Genomic DNA, 16,086 nt, shown 5'->3' with positions numbered 1-16,086 from the left:
TGTCAAGAGAAGTCTTCTTTACAGTAAACCACTGGATAAAACTTTAATGGAATTTATTATTTGGTTTCTTTTGGATCTCTGGGATGTTTTCTTTTTATTTCTATCAATGTTTGTGTACTTTGATTTAAGACAGGGTCACATTCTGTAGCCCAAGCTAAACTGGAATTCACTATGTAACACATGCTGCTCTCAAACTCGCTACAATCCTCCTGCCGAAGCCTCCCAAGTAATGGGATTATGAGTATGAGACATCACACTTGGTGGTTATCTTTCTTTATCATTCTTTCTATAGCAAATGTGCTTGTCTGTTTTTTGTCTTCAATAGATCTAAAGAGCTCTCTTTTCTTGTGATCAATTTTTAAATAGTTGATTTTTCTCATTTCACTAAGACTATTAATTTTCTGTGTTCTGCTTTATTTATAGTTACACTACTTGAACTTTCTTAAATTGTTGAGTTTGTAAACAGCTACTAAATTTTAAAGATTTTCTTTTTGGCATATACCTTTTTAAGGCTCAAACTACTTTCTCAACACTCATTTGCATCCTGTATGATTTGATGGTGTTTTTTGCTTCTGGATATCTATTATGACCTATTGTTAAATACTAATTTTATCTCTATACAACATGTGCAGTGTATAGATTTGTGTCATTGGTTCATTTTACAAAGAACTAGCCTGAAGCCTGATTTGCATAATGTTTATTTGTGTCTATCCAGTCTGCTTTGCAGCATAGAAAAGGTCAAATTCCATAACATTTCTATATGCATTGAAAATGTTAGTAGGTAAACTTGAAAATTTGAGTGTCTGTAATTGGTCATTATGTAAGTCTAACCAATTGTGTAGTTCAAATTATCCTATAATTATGTATTTTTTGTCATTTTTTATCTTTCAGATACTGAAAACCCTATTTGAAAATATGTCATTATAACTAGAAAACTACAAACTTCTTGTTATAATCCTATTATCTTGAGACTGTGGGTATCATTCACTGTTGAATGAACTTACTAAGCATACACAGGGCTGTGAATTTGATTCCTGTAGTGGGTAGCTGTTTCAGCTTTGACCTGGAAATATTATCCCTAGTGAGGCTTCTGGTAACTGCTGCGCCTACCTATGATGTGCCCCTGAGGCGAGGCCAAAACAGGAGCCCTTAAGACCTGAGATCCAGATATGCCGGCCCTCTTGGTTCCTTGTGATCCTGGATGCTGGATGGTAGACCGAGCAGAGTTCTCTAGAGAACACCGCTGGACTGCACTTCACCTCTCCTGTAACCAACCCCTTTACTGACTAAGTTACCCCAAAATAAACCTCCCTTTTGACTACGTGGAGTTGCCTTAATAATTCCCCCAATAGATTCCCATTACTACAAGAATAAAAAGACAAATAAAATACTGTCATTTTAGAGTTGTTAGTTTTACTTAGTCATGTAAACCTTCAAAATTTCTGTAAATTGCTTGTGAATGTTTATCTTTAACTATTACATTGTGATATTCCTTACACCTAATAAAAATTTCCCATAAAGCCTATTTTATACGATATAAGTACTCCTACATTTTATTATTTGTGTACATATGTACATTTCTGTGTGGGCATAGACCACAGGTGCACACTCTGACTAGGGAGAACAAAAGATGGCGTCAGAACCCCTGGAGCTGGAGTTACAGGCAATTCCAAGCCACTGACATGGCTGCTGGAACCAAACCCTGGTCTTCTGAAAGAGCAGGAAACCCTCTTAAGTACTGAGACATCTTTCTGGCCCCTCCATCTGTGTTTATTTACTAGTAAGCCCCCCTCCCCATATAATAAAAATCACTAAATGTACTTTAACCCACTACACACAGCCCTTTATTGTTCTATGTAGATTTCCTGGAAACATCACATAGGTCAGATTTTCAAGAGTTTTTTATTTTAATTTTTTTTTATTTTTTGAGAATTTCATACAGGCATATATTGTATTTTGATCAAATTCGCCCCTTAGCTGCCCCCTTCAATTCCTCCCCTGTTCTTCCCACCAATTTTCCCTCCCATCTTCACATGTTCTTTTTTTAAAGACATGGAGTAGAGTTGTTGCTGCCTGTATGTGTATGGATATAGGACCATCGACTGGAGCATAGGTACCTCTCAAAGACCACATTCCTGAAAAAAAACTAACTCTCCTTACCCCAAAAACTGTCCATCAACACTAGCTCCTCAGCCAAAAGTGGCACTTCCTGAGTCCCTTCCCCATCCACACTAGGATTTTGGCTGATTTTCTGTGTGTCTGATGCATGCAGTCACAACCACTATGAGTTCGTGTGTTCAACAGCCCTGTCTATTTAGCAAACACTGCTGCACTGTAAACGTACACTTCCTCTATCTCTTACAATTTATCTGCCTTCTCTTCCAGGATGATCCCTGAGCCTTATCGGGAAGGGGATATGATATAGATGTCCCATTTAGAGCGGAGCATGCCACAGTCTCTTAAGCTCTGTATGTTGACTAGTTGTGGGTCTTCTAGGGCTATCATTGGGCTACATTTTAAGCTGGAAGAAAAGCTAGGGAAGAAGCTACTAACTACCCTTGAAAGGGACAGATCACAAACTATCTGACACTAGAGTACTCATCTCCATGTCACTATTGCTTTATCAGCAGTACATTTTCTTTTTCCAAATATAGGAGCCAAATACTTAAAATAAGGAAAGTGTAAAAACTGAAGTACTATTGGTAGGAAAATTCTAGACAGGTAGGATAAACAGACTTGTGAGGGAGACCTCCTAAAGCTGCTTCCAGTGACCTGTGCATATATTCGGCGGCTAGGGATGATGACATCTGATGCCAAATGGTTGAGATAGGTGATCTGTCCTTGAAGTCTTTTAGCCTGGTATCATGGGCACTAGGAATCAACCTTCCAGATCAGTGGTTTCAAACTGAGCCTTCTCTTTCTGTGTAAGAATTGATTATGCTCTCTTTCACTCTTATGAAGACAGAATAGACACCAGTTGAAAATGCATCCTGCTGGTATCCCTGTGGGCCCCAGAGAAGAAGACTCATATGAGCTGGCTTGGATTTCTTCCCCATAGAAACTGCAAGGGAGTGAATGTTGTCAGTTTGATCCACTGAATGTGTATAAATTGCCACACAGCAATGGAAATCTAATAAACTTTCCTAACACATTTACTTCAGAATTAATTTTAAAATAATTTTCACTTCTCCAACACCAAGTTCTATCTGTGTGCTTTCTCCTTCCTAATGGACTTGCCTTTGACTTATGAAGTACTTTCTATTCTATGAATTTATTTAAATTACTTCCCCTTCGTGAACTTTTAAAATTATTTGTTTCCATTTCTTTTTATGTCATAGAGGATAAAATATCTTCCCAATGGGTAACTCTTAAACCAAAGTCTTTGTTCTTTTTTTTCTATCTCCACTAAGCCTTTCCCCCCCCAAAAAAACACCACTTCTTCATTGAAAACACTGCCTCCCATCCTTTGTCTCCTCAATTCACAAATATCGTCATACCTAAAAGTTCTGATTCTAGCCTCAATTCGGCTATCCTTTCAAACAATTATCACACTTCCCTCCTCGCTTTTATTTTTCCAGCCAGCTTTTTCCAAGCAAATGATATTTGTGGTGTTTAGTTTCCACCCCCAAACCATTGTTAATCCCTTAAAATATGACTTCAGTCTCCATCACTCAGCAGAAACCCTGCTTTCAACAGTCATTAAAGTAAAGACAAACTGCCAAGGGTAACATTGTTTTATTTTCCATTTTCTCAGCTTCCCAGTGGCATCAAAGATGTCCAGATTACTGACTGGTTCCTTTGGATGCTAGCTTCTAGTTCTAGCCAAAACACTGCTCCCAGTATCTCTGTTTACCTGGTCCCTATCACCCTGTAAACATAGGTTTTGGAGTAGATGTGTCCTTCTAAATCCCCATTAGGAAGCTAAGGATGGTTCCTGTCATACCTAATAAACTCAGAAGCCCTCCATCTGTTGTATTCATCCTATCTTTCCACCCCGAAGGCCTAGTCTCATTTTGTCCTGAGTCTTAGTCAAAGTAAATTATTTTTAGTTCTTAACTACCTCCTGAACTTTTGCTGTCTAAATTAATTTTTTTTACTCGGTATATACCTTCTCTACAGCTTAGAATTTTGTTATGTTCTTATATCCTTAGAAATGTTTTTCTTCAGTATAAATGTTAAAGTCACATACCTCTTTTAATAACAATTATAACGATTATCCCAAGTTCTAAGTCTTTAGTTCATTTTGCCTCAAAGTCAACCCTTTGTGAATATACTACAGACATTTTTAACGGGCATGTTGTCAAACTGTTTCTTAAATATTTGTGTTTATATCAATGGACTAGCGCTGTCCTTGGAAGTGATCAAACCCTTCTCATTATGGAGATCGGTGATCAATGTAGAGACAAAGTGCTGGTCAAAGTGCTGGGAACCAGTGACCCGTGAGTAGTCAGTTCTCAACAGTATATCTGTAGGACTCCTTCCAAGGCTCGGGGAACATCATGGAAAGAGCTGAGGATGGGAAGGAAATCCAGGAGTGCTGCTTTATGAGCATGACATGGTCATGAGTTTCATGAATTCACAACAGTTTCAGTTCTCAGAACAGGGCATGCCCACGACTGAGCCAGTAAATATTCAGTCATAGATGTGAGAGGGGCCCAAGGACAGCAACAACAGCGAAGGGCCGGTAAAGGAGGGGAAGTCATTTTTTCCAGTGATACAGCCAGGGGTGACTGACTCTTGGTCCAGTTGATCCAGTTGACAGCTGCACATCCGTGCTCACATGAGTAGGCCTGGTTAAACACTGAATCACAAAGGAAACACTAAAGCAAAACCAAAAGATGTGATAGTGGGGTGGAAACTTGGTGAGAAGAAGCATCAGGAGATTGGGAAGAGTGGAAGGAGGCTGAGAGGGTGGATGGATGCCTTATCAGAATGTATTACATACATGTGTAAAATTGTGTAGAAATAGTTTTTAAAAGTGCCATCAGCAATACTAGATACTGTAAGGAAGGTGTAATTACCTCCTTCCTGCCTTCAACAGTACTAAGGGTGGAAAACTGATGTTAGTTGCTAAATAGATTCTAGGTGAAATTCTTTATAAACTCAAGTAATCATTAGATAAAAAAAACAAAGAAGCCTACAACCTCAAGACACAATCCAAATGCTTCCTCCATAAAATCATCTGTACACACTAATCCAAATTATGGAAGACACTTGCCCCACTCTACAGTCTATGTAAAAGTAGTAGGTACCTTGTCCCTTACACTAGAGCTGTACACTTTCATTTAGTTCACCTAATTTTTTTCTTTGCAGTAAAGCTTTTAGGCAAGAATCTTGTTTTTCTTTTTCTGGACACTTAAATTTCTCTATTTTCCCTTCTGGTCAAAAGTTTGCAATCACTTATAAGAAGATTTCTAACTTAAAAGCAGTATTGATTGCTCTTCATGGGAGACCTGTAAATACCTTGCATATTTTGACACCTCTTTCCCATGCATATACAATTGTCTATTTATCTTCATCCCACTAGACACTGTTCTGTTGAAACAAGCCAGAGCACGGGGGAGGGAGGGTATCTTAATCCTTCCCTTATCCAGTGCAATACAATCTCAATAAAGGTTTATGGATCAATAAACCTTTACCTTTTAAAAAACAAGTTTTTAATTGAAATGCAATTATATCACGTTCCTCCCTCCAGCCCCTCCCACACCACTACACTCTCAAGTTGATAGTCTCTGAGTTTACTTATTATTGCTTTTTACATATAGTTATAGATATGAGTAAGTATCATATAAATGAAGAAGTAGGCACAAATACATAAATACAACCTGCTGAATCTGTTCCAGTTGTTTGTATATATATATGGTTTCAACAAGTAAGAAGGCTCGTCCCTGAGGGAAGCTAAATCTTCTTCTCCTGGAAGTCACTAGTTGCCTTTAGTTCTCTATCTAGGGGCAGGACTCCAGAAAACATTCTCCCTTCCACATTAATATGTCCATTGATATCGCCACTGTTCGGGTTTTCTTTATGCAGCCATTTCTAGGAGTGATTTACTGCAGACTCCTTGACATTCCGGTTCTTACACCCTTTTCCACAGTATTTCCTGAGCCATAAATGTGGGAACTCTGATATAGATGTATCTGTTGAAGCTGGGCTCCCCACAACCTATTGCTTTCTGTGGTTTTCTGTGTTGGACTCTGTTTTCTGTTAAGAGAGGATTTTTTTTTTTTTTTGATGAGGGCAAGAGCTGCACTTATCTCTGAATATAAGGATAAGATTTAGAATGTAGGAAGAGATGATGCTGGTCTAGCTGACCTCCCTGGCCTCAGAGATCTGGCAAGGTATTCAGTACCAGGCATGGATTCCTTCCTGTTGAGTGGGCCTTAAGTCTAGTTAGAAGGCTGTTGGTTACTGCCAACGTGTGGGTGCCATTTGTTGTCTCTTTACAGACACCTTGCCGTACTGGTCATTGTCATGGTTTATAGGTGTTTTGGCTGGATTAGAACAGTTTCATTGGTTCTATCCCTCCCTTTGAAGCTCATGTAGTGTTTTCTGGTGCCATGGAGTCTAGGCTGCAGAAAAGAGATTTTCAGGTCAGATTCAGCTTGACTCATCCAAGGCTTGTGTCCTAAGTGTGTGGTCAGCAATAGGATCACAACCTCAAGTCCTGAGGTACCACCATAGGCTGGATTAATAGACTATATTGTTCTAGGAGTCACTTGGACTACCTTGACCAAGAATTTGAAAGAAGGTTTCTCATGTCTGCTATTGGGGATTTTACTACTACTCTATGTTACTTTAGGGGAGCATTGTCAACCCAGTCAGCATAGGCTTAACTTCTTTTAAAATAAATACACGCTGGGCGGTGGTGGCACATAGCTTTAATCCCAGTACTCGAGAGGCAGAGGCAGGTGGATCTCTGTGAATTCAAGGCCAGCCTGATCTACAGAGCGAGTTCCAGGATAGGCTCCAAAGCTACACAGAGAAACCCTACTCAGAAAAACGAAAAAAAATGTGCATTTTATTGTAGATCAAAAGCAGAGAGAGAGAGAGAGAGAGAGAGAGAGAGAGAGAGAGAGAGAGAAGGAGGGAAGGAGAGAAACAGGGCAAGATGTGCCTGTTCAAAGGCAATCCCTTGGTGACCAAGTTCTTTCATTAGGTTCCAAAATAACATCACCAGCAGAGGACCAAGCAACCAGAAAATGAACTCTTCAGAAGCAGGTTTCATATCTATAACATAACAATGTTCAAGACAATGTTAAGAATCAGGTCCTATAGGAGATGATTAAACCACAAGGGCTCCACTTTTAATAATTGCATTAGTGCTCTTATAAAAGAATTCTAAGTAGTATTGAAGCAGAATGACTTTTCTGTCTAGATAAGAACAAATTGGCTTCCCATTTTGAAGCCAAGAGCAAGCCCTTGCTAGATATACAACCTGTTAGTGCCCTAATCTTAGAAATCTAAGCTTTGAAATCAGGACAAATAATCTTTATAGTTTATAAATGATTCAGTCTAAGGTATTTTGTTATAACAGGAGGAATGCACCAAAGCCATTAAGAAGATTTGACATCTTCAGTGAGTTTTTCTGTTCAAGAATAGAATAGGAGTTAAATTTGTGCAAATCTACCTTTCAGTTTTAAAACTTTTTATTCATACATAGAGCATGGAAAACAGTACAATGACAGAATTTCCACACCAACTATGTGGAACTGTGAACATACTCATATAATTTCTACCAATTTCTACTAACTTCCAGAACATGCTATCCCTGCAATATGGTCTGGTGTTTGTGAGATTCAAGAGATTGTGGATAATTAATAATTTGCTGATTTTTATTTATATGTTGTATCACATATAACATACACACATAAGAGAGAGCATTCTGAGTGATTCCATTTTCATGAAATTTTAGAACGGAAAACTAATACCAGAATGAAAAGCTGTGATGTCTCTAAGAGAATTTGAGCGAAGGTAGGCTAAACAGTCACAGGGAAACTTTCTGGCCACTGAGAGTTCTCAGAGTCTGGAGAGGACTTTGGATTAAATAGGTGTGTGCATTTGTCAAATATACAATAAATATACACTTTGATAAATCAGAAGGGAAATGGGAAATACCATCAAAATATAATTACAAAGCCCAAAATATTGAAGGAGGAAGTACATAGTTATATCTATAATTTATCTCAATGTATATAAAAATGTGATGAATAGTGTTGGAGCCCACCTAGGTTTCCTAGTGGCTTTACCTAGCAGTACTGCATAAGAGGATGATTGGACCACGGGCCTCAGTACCAGGTATTTGGAAGGGTCTACACTTGACTGTACCTAGCAAAATTCTCTTTTGACCCTCCCCTTGGCATTGTTATAAAAAGCCCCTTTGAATAAAGCTCTGGGCCTGAGGATTTAGGATCCAGGTTCTCCTGAGGCTATCTTGTGCTTTCTGTCTGTCTCTCTTTAGCTATATTTCTATTTAATATTTCCTGCTGCTCCTGTTCAAGAGTACCCTGGGGGAAAAGTGGGGGTGGGATGGCCCCCCCACAGAACAGGCACAGAGAATATAGGGAGATGGTTAAATACATAACTAAAGTAATAATATGTTAATGAGGTTTGTATTATAATGAGGTAAGAATATATGTGCTTAATATAAAATTATTTCAATGTTCATATCTGGAGAAATAGTGAAGTAATAAGTGATTGAGTATAGGAAGTCTTTTTTTTTTATTGCACATCCCTTGAAAGTCTGCCATGATTATAAATAGTACCAAAATTTTACTCAGACAAAATAGCTGATTACCAAAGTATAAACCGAAAACACTTTTACAAAATGGAACTCAAATTGTTCAACATTCAAGTCTCGAGACTAAGAGAAAAGTAGCATTACCAAATTCTAAACTGTGTAATTTTTTTTTTATTTTCAACTTTTAATACACAGTGGGGTACTACTCAATGCATTATGATTTAAGATTTTTCTATTTTAAGCTTTACTTAATATTAGAGAACAAATAGCCCCCCAAGGAAGAGCATGTGTTAATTTTCTAGAATTCTCCCCTTTACATCTGCCTCCACTCATACTATCCCTTATCCTTTCTCCACAGCCTATTCAGTTTCAAGTTTTCCCTTGTCTTTTGAAATATTTTCTTTTGTAAAGACTAAATCCCCATTTCCTCCTTTTTGATTTCTGTTTAATCTTGAAATCTAACTGGATTACAGATAGTAGTACTTAGCTCCTTCCTGCATCCACTCATCTTCATTAGACCAGTCACACTAAGCTTTTATTATGGTTCATTTTCCATGACGGTTTTATTATGGATTTTTTAAAATCATTTTATTAATACCCATGCTCCTAGACTTAGTTGAGAGAGCAAATTCTGGGGCCCTTGAAAAAAATTAGTAGTGTGGTTGAATCTGTAAAAACACCCCATAATAATATTTTTTTAATTCCAATACAAATTAAAGCTCTCTATAATCTCTTTTAGTTTTGAAACCTGATGAATCAAAGCTCCAGTTTCTCTGTGGTTCGAATGTCCTTCTGTCATTTGGAGTAACATCAATGAACATCTTCACTCTTCAGGAAAGAGAGCTGGGTGAGCGGAAGGATCTTAACTCTTCCCATCTTGATGACCTAAAGGCTTCTGCAAATCCTTTCCTTACATTCGTTCAGTGTATTTCTTTTTTGTTTGTTTGTTTTTTCTTTTTTTATTAAGGAATTTTCTATTCATTTTACATACCAACCACTCCTCCCTCCTCCCCCCCTCCTCTCGGCCTCCAACCCCCACCCCATCCCCAATCCACCCCCTCGTTCCCACCTCCTCCAAGGCAAGGCCGAGCTCCAGGAGTTCAGTCGAAGAGAGAAAGCGATTCTATGAGCAAGGGGCATCAAGATCACGATGAGAAAACGTCCAGAGACAACTAAACCAAACTAGTGGGAACTCATAAACTGTGGACCAATAGCTGTGGAGCCTCCATAGGACTAGTCTAGGCCTGGTGCATCAGCGAGATGGTTGTATAGCTTGACCTGCTTAAGGGGCCCACCCCCTGGCAGTGGGATCAGGATCTGTCCCCGGTGCATGTGCGGGCTTTTTGGAGCCCAGTGCCTATGGTGGGATGGCTTGCAGAGTGTATTTCTAAAATCAGCTAAAAGTTACTAAACTGAAGCATAATAATTTGTCTGCTGACTGCTGTGTAAAACATGAGATCAGACATGTAAAGGCAAAGTTGGAGCAGCCATGTAGTCCAGCAACTCTTCAGTCTCTTCATAGAGAGCTCTCGTAAGATGTCAGGTGTGGCTCCCTGGCTGACTTAGGTGAGAAAGGCTGAGTTCAATCAAGTCTAGAATGAACAAGTGTCGAGTTTAACGATCTCTTTGGGAGAAAAGTGTGCTTTTTTTTTTTTTTTAAACTGATGTTTTATTTATTTTTTTAGGTTTATTTGTTTGTTTAAAGTTTTTTTTTTTTTCCATTTTACATTCCGCCCACTGTACGCCCTCCCTCCCTTCTGCGGCTCCCCCTACCTCCCCCCATCCCACTCCCACCCACTCCTCATAGGTGATAAGGCCTCCCCTTGGGTATTCAACACAGGCTGGCATACCAAGTTGAGGCAGGCCCGCCCCGCCCCACCCCCCACCCTGCATCAAGGCTCTAAAAAAGCCAGTTCACTACTCAGGATGAGTCCTGGTCCAATTGCCAGGGGACTAACAAACAGATCAAGCCACACATCTGTCACCCTCATTCAAGGGGCCTAGTGTGGTCCCATGCAGGCTCCCCAGCTGTCAGTCATCCAGAGTCCTCGGGCTCCCACTAGCTTGGGTCAGCTGTCTCTGTGATAGTTTATTTTTAAAATTAGCCTAAAATATGGGACAAAACTAAGTGACAAAACCATTGCCACAGTTGGAATCCTCTGATTCCAACCCTGTGTTTGTGTAGAGTACACTCCAGTATATCACATTCATTCGGTGTTACTGCATTATAGATAATGTGAGCACTTCCGTAAATGTTTGTGGGATAGAGACTGCTAATATATCTAATCTTTCCTTATGCTTTCATGAGAGAAATAATCAGACTTCTATATTTAAAGTATTTCAAGTATATAACCAAAATTAGTGGTCTCAAGCTGGGTGGTGGTAGTACACCTTTAATCAATCCTAGCACTTGGGAGGCAGAGTCAGTCAGAACTTGGATTTATAGAAGATAGATAGATAGATAGATAGATAGATAGATAGATAGATAGATAGATAGTTTCAGGACAAAACTAACACAATGATCATTGACCCCCTGCCCCGCTCAGTTTGGCAAATACACACAGTAAATAGATAAATAGTTTGTCCCAAGTGACTAGTCGAAAGGTGAGTTTGGTGATGGACATCTGTAACAGCAAAGCTCAGCTAGAGGCAGGAGAATTAAGACTTAAAAGACCAGCCTCAGTGATACAGTTCAAAGCTAGACTGTGCTATATAATTAGACTTTAAAGTATAGGGTCTTACTATATAGCCCAAGCTGACTGTGAACTGGCAAGTCTCTCACTTCTGCTTCTGAATGCCCAGAGCTACTGCTGTTGACTACCACCAACTTAAGATTTTTACACTGAGATACACACACCACCCCTCTGAATAAATAAATAAAATTCAAACAATCCATTAGAGTTAAACCTTCAGAATAAACCATTTGTAAAAGGTAATGGCTGATCTAGTTTCATTTATTCCATATAGCATGCAACTTTAGCAAACTGGCCATTTTCTTAATAAGCATCAACCAAAGGTTGTATTTCATCATGACTCTCAGAAAAATTAAAAGAGATAAATTTTAAAACTTGCCATTTTGAAGCTGGTAAAGGTTATTCCTAAAGAGACCTCAATAATAATATTGGGTTCTATAGAAAGGCTAGTAAGAGTAGACAAAAATAATCACATAAGGGGAGTAACTAAGTTAAACACTTGTCTAGTCCATAGCTTCCTGTTGTAAGTTGCATATTTTTGCTCTAATTATTTTACCTCAATAAGATGTGTTTTAATAACCTATATCATCATGTTAAGCCTTTCAAAAATAAACATTATCAGAATATATTTTTTTTTTCAAAGACAGCCGACAGTCTCAGAGAACTGTCTCTAATACTTAAGGCCCTAAATAGGAAGGACAGAAATTCCAATCCCTTTTCTACAATGTGACATGACTCGAAGGGCCGATCCATCCTAACCCTAAAGCTGATGCAGTGGTTGTCACCATGATCCGGTCAAAATGATGATTTCTGTGCCTTTACCCAAACCATTTTAAAGATAGAAGAGGAAATATGGATAGTTCCCTGTTATACCTTTAAAAATATCATGTTCAAGTTCACATTAACTCTTTGTTATGGTCTTCGTGGTAACTGACTAAAATTGGCTTTTTGCTTAATCAACCAGGCTAATTAAGGCTTCTGTTCTGGTCTTTGGATGACAAGGCAGAGTGTGGCTTCAATCAAATTGCTAGTTGACTCTTCTATGGGCCTAAATCATACCCAGTAATGTAATCAGACCAGTTTGGCTAAATTACACACCATATATCGGTAAATGACTTTTCTGGGTCACTAGTCTACACACAATCTGGCATTAGAGTATAGTAGATAAAAAGAAATGTTTTAACATTTCCAAGAAACTTCGCATGCATTACTTAAGGTTTTAACTAATAGGAAAGTATTAGAAGAAAAAAAAGAGCAAACCATGAAAGCGCAGCAGCAGCATCGTGTCCATCCCAAATGTCATTAGCTGCAATCTTTAATCAAGCACTCACTCCAGTGACTGGGCGGTATTGCCAGCCTCCCAGAGGGGAGTCAGCCACAGATGAAGAATGGAAAGCCAGCATGAGGGGGAGAAAAACGAACTTGAATGATAACTGAGGCCAGATGGGGAAAAGAAAGGTTAACTGTGGAACCGGTCTTATTTAACTAAGGCCACCAGTAAATTTAAGCCACAGAGAAACTTGCCCAAATGGGGAAAATACTGTGTGACACCCCACCCACCCCCACCTCTACCCCCAGCATAGTAAAAAAAGGAAAGAGACCCTCCAGCAGGGGTTTCCCCCAAACTTTAGTGTGGAACAAAAAGTTCACAAGCTGGAGTTACAGGCTAAACCCGGCACTGGGACAGTATTGGAAAGTTGCAGCTGGTCCTTATTATTTGCATAGATTTTTATTATGGGTAAAAAACATGGGCGAAGTGCCATGGTGCACCGCTGTACAGACCTCCCAAAATGACCATGGCAAAAGCATTGGCTTTCTTCAGCCACCACTGGGTGTGGGATCAAGAGAGGGCTGTCAATCCCGGGGGAACTCAGCGGAAACGGGATCTGTCACACAGCTATTGTCATACAAAAGGGAAAAATGGAAGTGAGTTGAGGGATAGCTTTTTAACAGGGTATGTTGATTAAATGATAGCCATGGGAACTGAACCTAAAGAAAAGCAAACATCATTAAGTCTTTAGAAATCTGTGTTAGTTGCTTAAAATTTTAAATGGCGTGGGATACAGTTAAGAACTACAGATATTGCCAAACCAGCCTTTGGCAGAAAGGAGAAGAGAAATGCCCCCAAATTTTCTTCTGTCTGCCTCATGCTACAATTGCCAGCCACTTCACAAATCCATTTGGAAGCAGGAGACAAGGCAGCCACAGTTATGCAGTCCCAGGTATGAAATGCACAGGACAGAGCAAGGAAGACGTCATCTTGACAGGCCAAGGGGAAATGCCCACCACTCACCCTTTTAAAGTCCACTCTTTACGCCATGGCAAGAGGGCATGCTATCAGCCACCCTTCTGCTCAAGGCTGCCAATGACATCAAGGAAGAAAGGATGCGTCTTCTCAGAGCTCTGCAAAGCACCATAGGGGTGCAGCTTACTTTCTTCTCTAACTTCTCTTGTTCCTCTCACGGAGTTAGTTACTGGTTACCTTCTGTCTCAAGAGTGTTGAGTGCCGGTTCCTGCTTGTCCTTGCTCTGCTCCAATAGTTCACATATTAAAGGCCTACTTCTCAAACCTCCCCTTTCAGTACCACTCATAACCTGTTGCTTTAATGCTCCAAGCACTCTCCACAACACCATAGCCTGCCCTTCATGACTTTCTTCATATCCTCTTCACCATTAGCTTAACTTGATTTTACTTTTTTATTTACTGTCTCACTTTCACAACTAGAATATAAATTCCAGAAGTAGATGCGCACTGTTTCATTCTCAAATGAAATCTCAGAACCCCCAGAAGGAGGCCCAGCACGTGCAAGGCCTGTAAGATTCCTTAAACGAACAAGAGAATGTGCTGATGAACTATTTGAGGTATTTAATCTTCACTTTGCTTTTTAGTTATTTGTTTCTTACTTGTTGCCTAGTCATGATTTGTTCAAATAACTTTTTTTCCCCAAGTGTGGTTAGATGCATATTGTGGTTCCTGTAGGCTGAGGGACTAAAACAATTCCTACCACCCTTCCTTCAGATTATCAAGCAATGTAAAAACTGAACAAATTGCTTTAGACAGAGGAAGCTGATCTCCTTTGATTTTAGAAACAAAACCATCTTTCCTCTTTCTAACTGTGGGGTTGGAGGGTCACAAGGAGTGACCTCCTAATTACCAAACCCCACAAACACTCCTCAGTACTTATCTTCCTTGACTTCTCTGGGTTATCTGACACTCATGCACACTCCTTCCTTTAAAAAAAAAATTGCGCAGGGGTTTGATTTACTGATTAAGTGATTGGCTTAGAAGTAGGTGGGAGACTGGATCCTTTGTGAAACTAAATCCATTTGGTAAATCTAGTTGTTACTTTCAAAGTGATAGGGTTTTCAGCTTAAAAATAAAATGCAAAGCTTGACAAACATGTTAAAAATTCATTATACATATAATTTTTCAAATCTTTTCAAAATTTATCAAAATTTTTCAAAATCATGTGAAGAATAAATACGGAAATAAGAGAAGAAAAATGAAATCCCATCATAGAGGTAGTAGATTTAAAAGTTTTAGATAAGTTGTCATATATACATAGACTTTAAGAAAACAAAAATGAGTTTATATTGCAATGTTTTTTGGAAAACAGTCTTTGTTCTTTAAAATATACTGTATTTATTCTTTCTTATGCAGACATATCAATACAATATTATAAATGTAGTGTGAATATCTCATAAGATTTACTAAATGTAAATATCATCATTTGATTATCTCCATTTTTCTAGTTTAAAATAACCTGACTAATATCTTTGGATATATATTTGTGATATGAACCTACCATCAAAAATTAACACAATTTTCAGTTATAACAACCTCTATAAATAGGATACTCATGTTTACTTTCCTATATTAGTGTTCCTCTTTTGTTTCTGTTTACACACTGCTGTTGCTTCTTTTGTGGATGTAGTTTTATCTAGAATCTTCAGAATAATCATGGAGTAAGCTAGACATGCTTGACTTATTCCTAATATTAGGAGATATTGCTTATGGAAACTGCTACTTTGAACCCGCTTTTCAAACTTTCGAGGTCATAGTAAGAACACTGACCAAACAACTACAGAACTGATTATTTTCCTAAAATGGAAATTCTGAACTCACTCTGAAAGATTTATAATTTGGACTTTTTAGTACAGTTTTTAAGTAGCTAAGAATTGGGGCTAGGGGACTTTCACATTTAAAATCAAATTAGCCGGGCGGTGGTGGCACATGCCTTTAATCCCAGCACTCGGGAGGCAGAGCCAGGCGGATCTCTGTGAGTTCGAGGCCAGCCTGGGCTACCAAGTGAGTTCCAGGAAAGGCGCAAAGCTACGCAGAGAAACTCTGTCTCAAAAAAATAAATAAATAAAATAAAATAAAATTAATTGCTGTATTTTGATCAGGCAATAATAGGCCTGCATCCTCAGAGGACAAAAATTGCCAGAACAGACTAGCTTATCCCTTGGATATAACAAGTATATTCTATTAACCATGGTCCCCACAACTCATATATCAAACACCTCATTTCTGATATTCAAATTATTCCACTCACATGTATTTACTGCCTGATTCATACAGGAATTAGATTTGGGACCTGTATAATTTTCTATTAGGGTTTCTATTGCTGTGATAAAACATAATGACCAAAAGCAA

This window comes from Peromyscus eremicus, chromosome 11 (genome assembly GCF_949786415.1).
Source record: "Peromyscus eremicus chromosome 11, PerEre_H2_v1, whole genome shotgun sequence".
In the NCBI taxonomy this organism is placed as follows: domain Eukaryota; kingdom Metazoa; phylum Chordata; class Mammalia; order Rodentia; family Cricetidae; genus Peromyscus; species Peromyscus eremicus.
The sequence above is the reverse complement of the archived record's forward strand: the minus strand, read 5'-3'. Positions refer to the sequence as shown.